The sequence below is a fragment of the Mya arenaria genome, chromosome 11 (genome assembly GCF_026914265.1).
Source record: "Mya arenaria isolate MELC-2E11 chromosome 11, ASM2691426v1".
Taxonomy (NCBI): domain Eukaryota; kingdom Metazoa; phylum Mollusca; class Bivalvia; order Myida; family Myidae; genus Mya; species Mya arenaria.
Genome location: NC_069132.1, coordinates 44193545 through 44206116, shown reverse-complemented (window position 1 = coordinate 44206116; position 12572 = coordinate 44193545). Strand labels below are relative to the sequence as shown.

General features: G+C 34.5%; 1 pseudogene; it reads right to left on the bottom strand.

Annotated features, from left to right (window-relative positions):
* The window catches only part of LOC128208562 (cleavage and polyadenylation specificity factor subunit 2-like), a 32171-nt pseudogene that overhangs the window by 4927 nt on the left and 14672 nt on the right, over positions 1-12572 (bottom strand).

Genomic DNA, 12572 nt, shown 5'->3' with positions numbered 1-12572 from the left:
ATTTTTACGTTTTGATGAGCTTAGTGCACTGACTTGTAATGACGTTAAATTATTTAGTTATTAGCATAAAGAAGAGCAAAACAGACATTTATCGTGGGTGAAAAGAGGTTTTAATTGCAAAGGGTTCGACATCGGCTTGTCCAGTTTTTATGTTGGAGCGTCACATAAAATGCGCCGGGCTAGTAATCGGTTCAGATATGTTTTTATTCAGGCCAGCATGCAGATCAGGCAAAAAATGTTTTTTGTTAAAAAAGAACAAAAATATCAGTTATACCCGCGCTAGAGAATGCATAGTTTCAAAGTTACAATTAGTCGCTCCAACATTAAACTTGGGGATTCATTCTTTAAGAGCAAGTGGAGCTACTGTAGCAGCAAATGCTGGCGGAGTTTCAGACCGGTGTTTAAAGAGACACGGTCGATGGAAGACAGATACGGCCAAAGACGGCTATGTTGATGATTGTCTAGAGAAAAAATTGTTCATCACAAAACAACTTAAATTATGAATGTTTCACGATTTGAATTTGATTGCCGACTTCACTAACATTTGTAAATTCTATCGCATGTCCTGCCCCGGCAAAGGTGTTTGTTATTTGTAAAAGAAGTGTTCAGACTTACTAGTTCTGTGCGTTACGTAGTATAGCGCAGAACTTTTGTCTTAACATTTTGGCGCGCAAATATTAGTGCGCGGTTTAATCGGGTGTAAAAGTCAGGTGACCAATGGCTATTGGTCGGCGGTTTAGGCGGGATAATGGTCGTGGCGATTAGTTCTATGCTCGACAGCGATCTGAACGGTCAACTTTTCAGGCAATCAGGTTCAAGTTTATGTTGTTTTACAATATTAGATATGATTTTGTAAGAAAAATGTACAGATATATGGCAATGTTGTCTTAAAGCATGACACAATAATACTCGCATATCGTATGTGGTATGTTAAGTATATTATTTCGCAAGTCTTAAGATATAGTGGGAACAGTTTTCCAGAGCATTTTACACTCTATTGTTGGGGCGAAGTTTATCTCTGGTTTTTAATCTGACCCATGATATCTTTTCATATAGTTTGTTGTTTAACAGAACGCTTTAATTGTAAGCAAATATTTCGTAGAAAACGATTTGATCAGATGTATATTATTGTAACGATGTTGTACATACTATACCAGTGAACTGCTCACGCTGTTTCAAGCAATAAATCGCATGTCCTGCCCCGGCAAAGGTGTTTGTTATTTGTAAAAGAAGTGTTCAGACATGTTATTTTGAACCGTATATTCCATTAACTTAAACAAATCCGAAAAATAAATAGAATGATCATCCTTACCCTTCTGACTGCGATGGTGTCGCTACAAACCAGCGCCCCGCACTAAACTCAGCCTGAATGCCTTCCTGTAACAGCACTATCTTAAAGTCGCTCAACTTCGGTTCGTTGATAAACACCGCAGTGTGTCCTGGGATCTGAATATAGACGGCTTGTTTGCGTTGCAATGGACCTTTATCTGCAAAAATATAAAAGTAATAAGATAAGAAGCGTACAAAACATCTTATCAACGCGTACGAAAACATTTCAATTAAAAACTAAGGGAGTGCCATCACAATGATTGAATTCTACGCGTCGAGGATTGAGAATATCAATTGTACCATTCGTTCGATGATAAAAACGGCTCAATATGTTTTTTCTAATTGAATTGTTACATGAAGAGGTTAGCATAAAACCGCTTATGTAATATATAGATTCTTAGTTTTGATACCTTTAAACGTAGACCTAAATGGGATATGGAATATCAATAGAATGATCTCAGCCATCGAAATCTTTTAGGCAATAGTTCTTGAGTTGGTAATACAATGAAATCTGCAGGGACATCCCCAGTAGTCAAACTCCAAACCCAGATAATAGGCACAAGGTAAAGGTCAAAACGACACTGTGCGAGAGACACAAACGTACACACAACAAACAGACAACATACGAATCTAAATAGTAATACCGATAAATAACTGAAACACCCGTTTACTAGAATCATATATATTGTTTACCAAATAACTGTTTTAAAGACATTGTTTTGCCGCGTTTACTGGAATTATAATTAATCAAACAAATAACTGTTATAAACCAAGACATAGTTTTGCATCAAGTTTTGCTTTTAAATAATGCCTTTTGATAGTCTCGAAAATCGTATAAAGGAAAACAGTACATAATTCAACAAAAAAAGTGAGCTTAACTTGGTCCGGTTTAAACAGATTTTATTAAGATATTACGAGAAAACGGTGTCTGCTTACGTGTAACTAAGAACACTTACCTGGTTAGAAGGAACAGCCTCCAAGATGGGGACGTTTTCGAGGCCTTCTCGTCCTTCTCGTCCTTTTACAACTAGCAAACAAGGATAATCATGGAAACCAATCGTTTTATATTGTGATATTGTTATAGTTTTGTACTTATAAAGGCAATTTTATTCATGTATTGACGACATCATCCATGATACATGTAACTTTTTTAAAAATGACTGTAGCAAAGGTCAACAAAGAGAGAATGAGAAAATGATCAAAGCCAGGTGCCAACTACTCTTTGATATGCACGAGATAACTGTCAATTTTACTCTTCTTATCTATAATAAGACTTTATCAGAAGCATTGCTATGTTTATTAAAATAATAAAATACTAATGACTGAAGTTCAGTTTTACATTTCTCTTCTATAAACCTTATATGCCTAAAGTGAAAAGACAATTTTAGTAAAGATTATAAAATAATAGGCCCTTCGCATCATATGACTTTCGGATTTTCTCTTTTAGAACACTCACAAGAGTAGCTTTGCTACATCCGTTCCCTGCATATACTTAACAAAAATATTAATCAAAACACTGTAGACACTTTTCACTCACTTGACAGTTTAGCATCTTCCTCATCATCTTCCTGCATATCAGTTTCGATATCAAGTCGGCTTTCTGTAAAGTTGATGGAACCGTCAATCCATGCGAGCTCAGCATCTCGGGCCTTTGAAAACTCGAGCGCGGTTACAAGGTAGTCCTTCAGTTTCACCTTTTGAATATTTAAAATTATTTTAGATTGTCCAACAAATGATCAACTTCCTTCTGTTCCAAAATTTAACATAGAATCTTTCAGTTCTAAATAAATAGAAACAAAAGAATCCACGTACGTTAAATACCGAGTGCTAAGCATAAGACCGACGCAATAACGTCTGTTTTTAACTTTATATAGAGAGAAACGACCGTTTTGCGCTAAAGCGCTTTATATGCATCTCTTATTTTACAGGAAGCTTAAATATTGTGTTGACTCAACAGCTTGCACATATTGTTTAAGGCCAAAAGTATTATTATTTTATTTTTTTGGATAAAATGGTAGTATCCAGGATTATATATACGTTTACATTATATGCAATAACGTACATAATATTCTATTACCAATATTTACCTGATAGATATGGCTTTCTGTATATAATTCCAGTTCTCAAAGAAACTCTAGTATCCAATATTATATATTCTTATACATTATATATATTATACATTATATCCCGTTCTTATTTACCTGATAGATATGACTTTCTGTAGTAGCGTCCACCACTTCTCCGATGCTAGGCGTGAAGACAGATCCCTGTACAACCCCGGAGGTAGTGCGACAATATTCCGCCAGCGATGACGTAGCCTCCTCACTTCCATGGATTAAAACCTGTGGGTAAGCGCTTGTGTTAACCATTTTGAGTCATTTTGGGGAGTTCGGGAGTCAGAGTAAAAATGAACACTTTTTGGGCATGCACTTTTATCCCCGTGTTGTTTTCATCCTCAAATTGTTTTATCAATATTGTCAATGTATCATTTACATTCCCCCCCCCCCCAAAAAAAAAAAAAATGAATAAAAAACTCATGTTTACGGACACATTTTCAAAAGCCCTAACATACCACTTACCTTGAAAATAATCAAATGTCCTTGACTTTTCAAGGTAGGTGGTACCCTGATAAGTGTGTGCATCTTAAAGACCACTATTCCAGAATGTTTTCGATTGCAATCTTTGGGTGGATTATTTCATTTGTCTTAAAATAATGCGCAACTTACCAGCTGCCTTGGCTTAATCTGACTGAGAATCTTCTGCATGGATTCCATCTGTCAGGCCTTCAAAGTCTATGTACTGTATGCTGGCATTGATATCCAATGTTACCGTCACGGCAATGCCCTTTGTTGGAACTTCAGAAACATCTTAAACGCATCAAAGGTTATAAAATTATGTTGGCACGCTATTTGCATACGCGACTTCTAAAAAGAGCTACGCAGAAATCATTTTGTAAAGGTTAATAGACCATTTAGGGAACTAAAATGCGTCAGTCTTCTCCTACGAATTGTTTTTGCCTCAGGCTAAAACTTTTTGATATTGAACTCGCCCAATTATATCGGTTTATACCCTTTATGTAACTTACAGTAAGTGAATATATTTTGTTTAATTATCACCTGTCAATTGCACAGACAATCTTGTTTATCTGGCAAATTGCTATTCATTCCTATATGGAATCCCACCCAATCGAAAATATAATGTTATGAAATACATACACTATAACTTCAGTGTTTACCATACTAATTAAGAAAAAAAATTAAACAAAACATCAAATACCTTGAAGTTGGTCAGATTCAGCAACAAGCTTCTCCTATAAAGCAAAAAGGAGGTCATCTCATTCAAAATCTTAAATTAAAATATTTGCTGAGCACCGTATTTTCGGATTCATGGCTTCTAGCTTGATGCAAAACGTTTCTATCAAGCTGTATCAGAAACAGGAACCTCTAGACATTGTCTTAATTTCAAATTTAATTTTCAAATAGCAATATAGCAAAGTCAAGCATGCTTAAAATAATATAATGATGCTGAATAACTAAGATACAAATTGTTCGAATTTTAAAGTAAGATTAAAGGTTACCGTCGACAGAGTCTCATCAGACACAGTTGTCTCGCTGATCATGTAGTCTTCTGGTCTGGGATAAATAAAACACATTTGTATCAAGCACACACATACAAGTTTTATTAATGACAATAGTGATACATATGAATAATGTGTATACAACAATTCATATATATACCCAACCCCACATGTTACTGTACAGTATCGTAATATTAAGGTCTGCAAAAGATATCAGCATTCTATTCACTTGATTATTTTCGCAAATGTCTTACGTCAATGATCAATAACACATACGCCACGATAGATTTAACTCTTGAAAGTAGAAATTAAGGTGCAACCCACTAAAAACCACAATCGTCTGTAGCTCCGAAATGTGCATGAATCTTTTCTTCTGAGACTTCAATGGCTTTACGGCCGATTACCGAGCATTGCACGACAAATTCATTTTATTTGTATGTGTCTTAAGAAACGCCCGTCACACCAATAGTTGTCATAACCTACTCATGACCAACTGGAATTCCAAGTTTTAAGTTCCTTGGTACTGACCGAAAACCGTTTTTTCACCTTAAAATTGACATTTCGACCTACTGGCCCCAAATTCATTAGAGGTCATCTACTAGTAATGACTAATTGGCAAACCAAGTATAAAGTTCCTTGGTATAAGCGTTCTTAAATTATTATCCGAAACAAATGGTCATATTTAGATAACTAAAAAATTGTAAGCATATCATGTTTTCATCTGAAGGTCGACACGACCTTAACCTACTAATCTAAAATTTAATCGGTGTCATGTACTGATTCTGACCAACTTGCATACAAATTATGAGGTTCGAGGATCCGTAGGATCTTCATTTTTTTGCAGAACCCATTTTCACCTTAAGGTTACAGCGACTTTTGAACTCTTGATCTTAATATCAATAGGAGTTATCTACTAACAATAATATTGGGTTTGAAGTTCCTGGGTCATGGCGTTGCAAGAAGCATACTGATTAACTGAATGCTTGTCGGACTGACAGACTGACACACAAATATGTCGTAGGAATAGATGTAAATACTCTAGCTGACTTAAATGCACAAATTAGTAATCGCCGACTACTGACAACCTTAATAGACAACCATCAACCTCTCAACAGCCTATTTCAGGCTGAAATCGGATGTGGCTAATATGTGAGTTGGGTTTAAAAATACTTTTAATATGGAATAATCAGAGACAATAAACCATTTTAAAGGCTAACGCTTCAGTTTTGTAACTTTGTGTGAAATTTGACAACATACATGTCCTGATGACTAGAAAAGAAATTTAGGCGTAACTATTGTTGTGAACATACAGTATATTAACTTGACAAAGCACAAGGCAAATCGGTAAATAATCAATTTAAACATAAACTAGATAGATCATGAATGACTTCCTTAATATTTTTTACCTGATAATTTCCCCATATTCGTCCCACTTCATCCTCTCCTCTGTGTAGGGAAACATTGGTTAGGACTTTTTAGCTTGTTTGAAGAAGCCTGAACGACCTTTGCCCTTAATAAATTAGGAATTTATTGAAGTCATCTTAGTTTAAGTAGTTATTACTCGGAAATTACAATAATGTTATTTGCATTATTTCTTTTATTTAGCATACCCTTCGTGCATTATGTATCACACTTCGCATGGTCTGGCATAATTAAGCGGAGATGTTATAACTCTCATCAGACTTAAAAAAGCATAAACAATGAAGAACAAAGTTATGAAGAAAATGCTCTCGTAATAGGGACATGCTACAGTCTTTAAAGAACCATGTATGTTTATAGGTTTAAGAATGCACTGTTTTATCAAAAGTAACTACATTTTTATACATTTCTGACATAAGTCGAATTGTATCATGAAAATATTATAAAACGTCAAACGGATAACAAGTAATTAAGTATAACTAACAAAGAGTAATTATTAATTTTATATTGTCATTCTTTTACATGACATTTCAGAAGAATCATTGATAACTACGCATAGAAAAACTTCACATTTTTTTATCGTCATTATAATATTGGTTGAAATTTACTCGAGCAATGAGTCTTCTAACATGAAACATACAACCCACAAATACCTCTTGTTTGGTGATAATATCATGTTTGGCGCGGGAAGTGCTCGGGGCGGGGACCATCCACTTCCATCTCCGCATCACTCTCATCGCTCGACTCCTCCCTTTAAAAGTATTCACTTACGGTTACATATTTCCATGATACAGCTTACGCTCATTTATTGAAATAAACGATAGATTGCTGTTTTTCTTTGTATACCTGGTTGATTGACTGTTTAACTAAGGCTTTTTATCACTATGTCATAAAAGAAGTGTACCTGTACTTTCATATATCATCATTATTGTATCACTTACGGTTCTTGGACAGCTGTTTTCTTTTCTTTTTCCTCCGCTTCATGTTTTTTCTTCATAAATTCTTCAAGCTCAGCTCCTTCAAGACGGATTCTCCGGCGTACCTGAGGAAGTAATAAAAAATCATTAAACTAACTCTTATTATTAATATTATTTGGTTTTAAACCAAATAGAATAAGAAGAGTTAGTTTAATGATAGTCATCATGTCAATTAAAACAACATTACAGACATATTTCTTTTTCATTTTCGATTCCAAGGAGGAAATTGTGAATATATTATTTTGTAGTTAGTGATTTCAAAAGGTATATCTTCAAGATGCAATTTAGCGAAAAATAAACCAACCAAGGTTCTGTTTATTATCTTCATATATGAAAAAAACATGTTTACCTCCATTTTGACATTTTTGTTGTCCGGGTGATCTATTAGCCAGCGTGCTAGTGTGCGAGGGGACGTGCGATTAGTCAGTATGATGCTGTTTTTCGGGTTCCCACACCACTCCACAAAAAGATCCCGAGAAAACCCACTCTGTAAATCAGGCTGGCTGCATAACACGACCTGAAAGTAAACAAGACAGTCTAGGAGTCAAACGTAATGAACTTACCATTGTACAGTTTCTATGGAAATGACTGTTCTTCTAAATGTGTATCTTTATTTTTCATATGAATTCTTCAGGCTTGTATTTACCATATAAAAGAAAACATGTAGTCTGTCCTTTATTCAAATGCGTTGATGTTTGCACATAATGTAAGTGTTCATGCATGCATATTTTGTAAAAATAGCATGCAATGGCCAAAATACACCAACATCTATGTAATAAGAATACTTATGTTTAATATTTTCTTACTCTTCTTTCCTCACGTTTATATTCAGTATGTTTGAAACACATATAATCAGCATGTATGCTAATGTGGATCGAATGCTTCCAAAATTAACACCAATTTACATCACTTTATATTTAATAGCAGCCATATTTGCCCTTTAATGTTAATTTCAACGTGAATGTTCATCCCAAGTGAACAACCTCTTACATAAAAAGATGCCGCCAATATTGACAGATTATCTTGTTACATGTCTGTATATAATTGTAACAACGCCTTTGCATTCCTCATGGCGATGTATAGACTGCTTCGTGAGATAATTTAATCATGATACGCAATAAAGAGTAACTGAATCTCATCAATTAATAATTACAATAAATGTGATCGGCACAGTTATTTGCACTGATTTTATTCATTTGCTAAGTTATATATCACCTTGCCAGTGAAGTAGACTTTTAGGAAGACGAGTATATGGAACCTATTCAGTAAGCGCAATATGTGTTTATATATTTTTTCGCTTTGAACAATACTTCGTTTTACCTTTATCCAGTTAAGTATTCAATATAGAGTTATTTGTATTGATGCGAATCATATTGTTTACATTTGGTAGAAATATTTTGATTAAATATACAAACGTACAAACCCCTTAAAACATTTTCTTTTCAGACCTCTTTTAATGTTTTAATTTCTTCAATTTCTGCTCAATTTGCATTGTTAGCACTTGAATCGCTGAAATGTTCGTTCCAAACGTCCATCACACCTGGATACACCTGATTCAGCAGCAAGTTTATCCAACTCCTCAGGGTTCGCCCTTTACCTCGCCAGTGATAAGGATAACATGGCGTCTAGTTGTCAAATCACGTCAGTGAATTGGCATACAGATAAACATATAATCAAATCACGTATCGAACAATCGCTCTTTCGAATTAATATTTCGGAGAAGACATAGTATCTATTTCGGAACTAAGAGCTATATTGGTCGATTTTTGCAACGTTTATGTGATAAAGCTCTATCAAATTGGTAACACGGACATTATATTTAATTCAAAATCTTAATCCCCAGATAGTTTGCCGAACGCTGGTTGTTTTGATGACCCAATGTTTATAGTAGTTTAAATGTCATCGTTGCGAATAGTTATAACACTTTAAATAGATACTAAAGAATAAAGACAAAAAATATATTTACTCTTACGCATTTTTCTTTCGCATGAAAATAAAACATGAGGACCGCAGGCGATCAGCAAAGCACGTCCGTTTCAAACATATTCATATAAATGTTACGAATGTTAAAAAAATGCGTTGGAATGTCATTGTTACCGGCCGTCAACAATTGTCGAACATATGATTTTGTGAACATAGCTGTGTATGCAAGTTTTCATTATGACCATGCTTTGCCTTGTTGTACATATACTTATATTGTAGTTTGTACTTCTTAATTGCCACATGTCCCGAAATATGCCTATTTTTTTCTTACCCACATTATATTACCGGTCTATATAGAAAACAAACTGTCTCATATGTATAGCTCAGAATGTCAAATGCAAACTTGGAATGATAGTTATTCTACACATACTCCTAGGTGATTATAAGATTTGTTTCGGAGATTTATTCTTATAGTAAATATCATAATAAAATTATACTGTTGTCAAGATTTACGATGTCATGTGATCGCTAAACATTTTTCACCAGACAAATCATGCCACCAGACATTTTAAAAACTTCCATGCGAAATATAATCCCAGGAGGACGTCTTTCCAGTATCTGGTTTCATTTGTCTCCGAATGAAATTAAACTTAACTTCTGGTTTTTAAAGGCAATTAAGCATGTCAAAACCAAGTAAAACAACGGTGCTTTCAGGCATATTTGTTTCGTTTCCTTGAAAATATATCTAAATTAAGAACCCCAAGCATGGCGACGAAATCTGATGATGAATATTAGTGCAAATTATGGAGCTAGTCTCAAATTTCAATTTAAGGTTATCAGACCTCTTTGATAATTTCAAATCCAGGTTAGGTTGATTCTAAGATATAATAGTCGATACATATTGAATACGGCTGCTGACCATCCACGATGAAAAAAAACACCAATGGGATGCATATAAATATTTGAGAACAATGAATTGGTATTCATCTCTGTTCAAACGCCTTTATTCGCACCCTAATTCAAGTGAATTATTTCCCTTGTTCGGTCATCATTCTTAATTAGAGAAAGACTCTCGCTATTCTGACATAAAATTATTTGACCGAAAAGAAATGTCTGTCTCTTATAAATGATTAATTTGGTATTACAATAAAACCAAATGTCTGGATGCGTCGGTCAAAATGTAGGTTACCCATAAAATCTGTGTGTTCCTTTGTTTTACAATCTAGTTTAAGAAAAACATACATTGAATCATATTGGAAATGCCGTAATAAATACAAATAGAAAAGAACTAATGTCAATTTGACATATGAAGCATAACAGCTCGTTGCAAGATGCGTTACATCAAGATATGGCTGGCTGACAAACTATAACATGTCATGCTCTTCTATCCAGCTTTGAAGCAATCAGATCGGACATCACAATGGTCAAGTTACCCCTCTAACATTCATATCAGCCATAACGCATACTTAGGCAGACATTATGAGCACTTAATCCTTGTTTGTTTACTAGATTCACCAATTATGAGCCTAGTTTGTAAACATGGAATGTACTCTGGTAATGGAATGATCAAGGCTGCAAATATATGCTGCTGGAATAATAATTTAAAACCTTTGACTATGTTGGTTAATTGTAAATGCCTCATTTTCCAAGAGGACAGGGTAGTCCTTAAATATGCCTTGCATCTGCAAATGCTTAATGGGAAAGCCGTTGCGCATATAAAGTTGTATGTAATGAACAAACTGATACAAATAACTTTTACCAGAGAGACATGTCAAATAATTAGGAAAATTGATAAGAAAAACTAATGATTTTTAATAAATAAACATTGGGTACCAGCATTTTCTTTTCAAAGCTCTTATTTGTAATCATTCAAGGGGTGTCTCAGCAGGAATATTGTTGACTGGAACTTAACAGTCATTCAACCGATTCATTGCAAATTCCCATTTCTGTGAAAACAATATTTCCAGATCGAAAGTATTTTGATTAATATGTACGATAGCAAGACTAACGGGAATGAATTTAATTATTAGCTGTAAAAGGTCGCGCCGTACATGTACACAATTATTTTGGGATCATTTATGGCTGATGAAACTTGATTGGGCAAGTGTGACGTTTTAACAGGTTTTAGACCCCAGTAAATTCCTGTTTTACTGACCGTTTTAACAGTTTAACGCCCGAAGTAATTTTTAGTTTCATTGATAGTGCCAAAGCGGTATCCAAAAGTTGAGAGGTGTATGAGGTAAAGTACTCATTAACAGTTGTTAGTCGATAATTAAGTCCTGTTTCACTAAGCAACAACAACAACAATAATGATAATAGTAATAATTATAATAATTTGTATAAGGAGTTCATATGTTCAAACTGTATGCACGCAGGAGGGCACATGACCAAACTCCATGACATTTACAAGCATCAAGAACTTACAGTCACGTTCTTCGTAGCACAAAGAAAACATAGGGATCGCTTATCTCTTTGTCAAACATGTCAGTGTTATGAGCGTTGACAATTCTGTGAGTCGAGGTGTGAGCGTGCTAATTATGTATCTTTCTGTATCTATTCTATAATTGTCGCCATGAAACATTGACCGTAAAACATGATTCAAACTAAAATGTTAATGGTTCCTGGTGCCCTTTCATTTAAGGAATAGGTTGTAACTTAAAACATTTTTAAATTTGTAGTAACATAGCGAATTGCAAAAAGTGGATATTTCATATCCTGAATGCTGTGCGAAGTGGTAAATATGTAAATGTTGGAGAAAATTGCTTGAATCGTATTACACACCAACATCACGCATTCCCTGCTAAACCAAAATATTGATAAAAACCTGTAGACAGAAATAACTCGTCTCCTACATCAATTTCAGAAGTTTGCTCTCTAAAGCGATGGAGGAGTACAAGGAGACGAGTTTCAGCATTTACATGCAATAATGACGTATGTTTTTAACTCATCCAAGAAGTAAAATCGGTCATGTCATAAACGTTTAATACTTTCTGACTTAGTTACTGTATCAGACCTAAATGTGTTTGTTAAGTGAGATGAAGCGACATTGAGGAGTCTTATTGAATTTGAGATACAATAGACTAATGTCGAATTTAAACTCTAGTAAAACTAATTAAACAAGACGCAATGGATATTAACTGCACATATATATGGTTTTCAAGATCTAATTAACAAGTACATGTGTCCGATTCTTCGTTAAGTGACATTCGATGCTCTGGTTCGTATCAAGTACATGGACATGTCAATTGAAAACGCCCTGTGACATTCATAATGGGGCATGTTTTAAATGATTAAAATGTATCTTTTCCGATAAACTATAACATAAGTTAAGGCATCGGCAGCACCAA